The sequence below is a fragment of the Trichechus manatus genome, unplaced genomic scaffold (assembly GCF_000243295.1).
Source record: "Trichechus manatus latirostris isolate Lorelei unplaced genomic scaffold, TriManLat1.0 scaffold00038, whole genome shotgun sequence".
NCBI classification, from domain to species: Eukaryota; Metazoa; Chordata; class Mammalia; order Sirenia; family Trichechidae; genus Trichechus; species Trichechus manatus.
The window spans coordinates 16,931,028-16,934,932 of record NW_004443974.1 but is presented as its reverse complement, the minus strand read 5'-3'; positions in this window follow the sequence as shown (position 1 = coordinate 16,934,932).

The window sequence follows — 3,905 nt, the reverse complement described above, 5'->3', positions numbered from 1 at the left end:
CTTTGTATTGTGACCCAAGTCACAACTGCCCCCCTCCCCATTATGTTTCCTGGGAGGTTTAAAAGAGGACCCCTGGGGTGTATTGATTTCTCAATAAATGTAAGATTTGGACACGGGCAACTCCAGAGGCCTCTAAAAGAGAAAGGGTTAAAAAGCCTCAGCCCCTTCGCTTAGGACTTGCTCTTCATTCTTTCTCTCCTTCTGTTTTCCTTCTTCCTCTTCCTCTGTCACCCCTTACATTCCTGTGACAGCGAGTGGGGGCAGCACTTAGGGAGAAACTCCAGATCCAACTGACCGAAATGGCCAGGAGAGGATGGGGAGACTGGCATGGCAGGCCTTTCCACGGAAAACCAAGGAGGGCTCAGCGTCCTTGCCTCCGTTCCCTCTCTGGTCACGGGCAGGCACACTCAGGCAGACTCAAGGCAAATGTCAGCTAAAAGCACACTAGGAAGGACTCTGGGGTGAGGGCAGCTATAAGCCTGCTAAGAACTGATCTTCTGCATGAGGAAAAATATGACCGTCTTAGAGTCGGCTGTGACATATGAATTAATAGGGACAGTTGGTGAAATTTGTAACAACAATAAAAACAACCCCACAGCACATGTCAAGCTGACTTTGGGCAAATCTGCCACCTTTGTTTTATTTTGATGTGTAATGGTTCACATGATTTGGATGAGAAAAAGAGGGTTCAAACTTACAGACAAAACCCGGCTGTGTGGGAAACAGGATTAATGCCAGTGATTTGGGATGATCAAAGAGAAAAACCTGCATTTTTTCCAGAGTGTTCATTCCATTAAAGGATATATCAGCAGAGTTCTGCATTCCTGGGGGAGAAATGCTAGAATCTTGCAAAGTGTGTAAGTGACTGTAATTCCAAGATTGAAACTTACACTTAATTTGTTAACACTTAGGTAAGGGTTTCTTGCCATAGATGCTATGCAGGCCTGTTTCTAAGTAGAATCAATATATTAAACCAGCTAATAAAGAAACATGGATTTAGCAGATTTAGGGTTAATATTATCTAAACTTAAATAACCTTAAAAATAAATCTCTTCCTTAGCCATAGCTCTTGACAGATTATACATTTCAGGCATCAATTAGGCAAAGCTTTAGTGTAATTCCACTGTACATATTCTAATTTTGTGTTTTTTAATCGTGCCTTTTTCTGATATCCCAAACTTATCCATTTCTCTGTCATACACTTCCCATGTTTAAAATCACAGAGAACTTGGACATTTAACGGAACATTTCAGCCTAAAGCTTTTTCCCCAATAGGCTTTGAGAATGCCTTTTTTTAACCCAAAACATCTTCGTGTTTGCAACCCTTAGCGGTTGCACATCTTCAGAAGGGCCCCCCATTCTCACGCACTGAAGGACACGGAGCCCTTGGTGAGTGAGGGGGCCTGTGTGTGATCCAATTAAGTCAGGGCTGATGCAATGCTCACGGCATCTCCTGCTCCTATAGAAGCAGAGCCACCAAATCTCAGCAAAGGACATTTTTTGGCAAAGCCCAGTCGATTTCTTTGATCCCCTCACACGCCCCCAGACCCCCAGAGTGAAAGAAGGTGAGTGAGGTTTAGGGTGGAAAAGAGTAAACAAGAGCCCCTTAAGGGAGGTGTATTCCCGACTGCGGGTGGCCTCGCTATTTAGCACTTGAGCCACTCAACATAAAGTCAGTGGAAGCCATTAAAATCCATCAGTTGCCTCCTAGATAGAAATGTACAGTGTTTCACAGAAGTTGCCCTGCTTGCAAAGGATGCTTAACTAACTGGTGGTGGTAAATTGCCTCTATGACCGTTACCACTTATCTCTTAATCTGCTCCACCACAGGAAAAACCCAGAGCAAGGCCTGCCAGTATGGGGACAGTGAGGACCCTGAAAGTCAGCTTGACTTCTCAGAAATTCCCAGCAGCCTTGCAGCTGAAGGCTAGTAGGGAAAGCTAAACTTCTTTTAAACTTTGTAGCCTTCCACCCTGGCAAGGCAAGGTTTGTAAGGGGGAGAAAGCCAGTGGGAGCAGCTAAGATGCCTCTTCGTGCCTCTGCTATTGTTCTGCCTGCTTGAGGGCTCATGTTCTTTTTTTTTCCTATTTTAAATGAGAGTTCACCCAGCCCCAGGGTTGGGAACAGAGAAACCAATTTAGCCTTCTAAGTGGATGAAAGTAAAAGCCCACCTCACTGCAAAGGTTGTAAAGTTATTATTATAGATGGGAACTGCAGGACAATTTAAAATATTGTAATTATAAACTTGTAGGAGAGCCTTGTTCTTCATTAATGTAAGATATGAAATCGCCTCTGAGGTACAAGGACAATTACATAGTTAAGAATGTGTCTGTGATTTACACTGCTGCTGTGTAAATGTAAGGATGGTTGCTCTTGTCTACCTCCTTCACTTTCACAAAATGAAAAGCACACCAGTGCAAGTTGTCCTTTGATAGATTTTTAATATGATTTTAAAGAGTTTTGTTTGGTCTCCTTCTTATTCAATGAGATTAATTTAAAGCACTTATCCCCTGGGTTTAAGTCAATCCATGTAGGATTTGGGCAGGGTTTGTTGCATGGGGGGTTTTGTTTGCAGGAGGCTATGAGAGACTCCTTTCCCACTTCATTAACCCAGAGTTGGGGACAATCCCCCTTCACCCCCCACCACAGCCAGAGCTGGGGATTTACCAACCCCCATTTACATGCAAAAGAACTCAAAAGCCGAGGGGCTCCTTGACTTCAGTAGCTGCTGTGCATTTTGCAAAATTAGAATAATACCCTCACCATCCCAGGAAAGAAAAGCATGGTGTGAGTGTGTTGGGGGTGGGGAGGAAACAGTAGCAGACCGGGCATGAGTCTGATTTTCACCGGGGTGTGTGCCCCCACCCGTTCTTGGCAAGGCAGCGCTCTCCCAGAGCAGCCCTGCCAGAAAACTGGAGGGGGCTCAACTTAGCCCGAAACGTCCAGCCCACGTTTCTTCCATCTTGGGGGTCAGTGGGCTGCAGTGGTATGTGGGAGGAGAGCACCTGCGCCCTTCTCTCCAAAGAGGGAACGTCCTCAGGAGGTGACCTTGGCCTTTGAATGTGGCTTGGGACTAAAATCCACTCCCCTGAGATCCTGGAACCACGGGGCGGAAAGGAGTGGGGGAAGGAGGCAGACTTGGGATTTGGAGCCCCTGTGGGTCTCATTCCCAATTTACTCCCGGGGTAAAGGAAGAAGTGAGAAGATGCGGGAGTGGGGGGTTACCCGATGCGGTGTCAGGTTCACAGCAAAGGCGCGTCAGGTCCCACGCAGCGCGGGAGGCCGAAGCTTCCGGAGCCCGAGCCTGGCCAGGGCGCGGGGTGGGGGCAGCAAGCAGCCTCGGAGCCCATCTGTCGGGCCCGCGCCCGGCGGGCCGGTCACCAGCTGCTGGCCCCCTTGTCGCAGCCAGATGAGTCGGCTCAGCGAGGGCACCGCAGCCCGGCCCGCAGCAGAGCGGGGCCCGAGCACTAGCTCCTGCCCCTCCCCCGCCGCCAGCCCTCCGGACCGGCTGGGAGCTGGAAGGGAACCAGACGGAGAGGAAGTGGGGGGAGCCGGGCAGCCGGCTCGCCTCATTGTAGAGACGGGAAGACTGAGGCCAGGAAGGGGAGACCCTGCCCAAGTCCCCAGCGTGTCCAATCGGGGACCCCTCCACACCACCACAGCACCGAAGAAGAGAAAGGGACAAAAATATTTCGTTATTGAGGATGTAAGCAAACGAAGTCCCAAGAGAGGGAAGTGGCTTAAAGAGGGGTGGAGGAGAAAAGGGCTGAGCGCAGACCGACCGACGCGAGCGCTGACAGGCGCCTGGTCATTTGTAAGAAGTTTATTTCGACATTTAAAAAAAAGAGAAAGAAAGAGAACCCGAGGGGCCTGGCTGGTACGGGGCCGGGGCTGAGGTGGGGGCT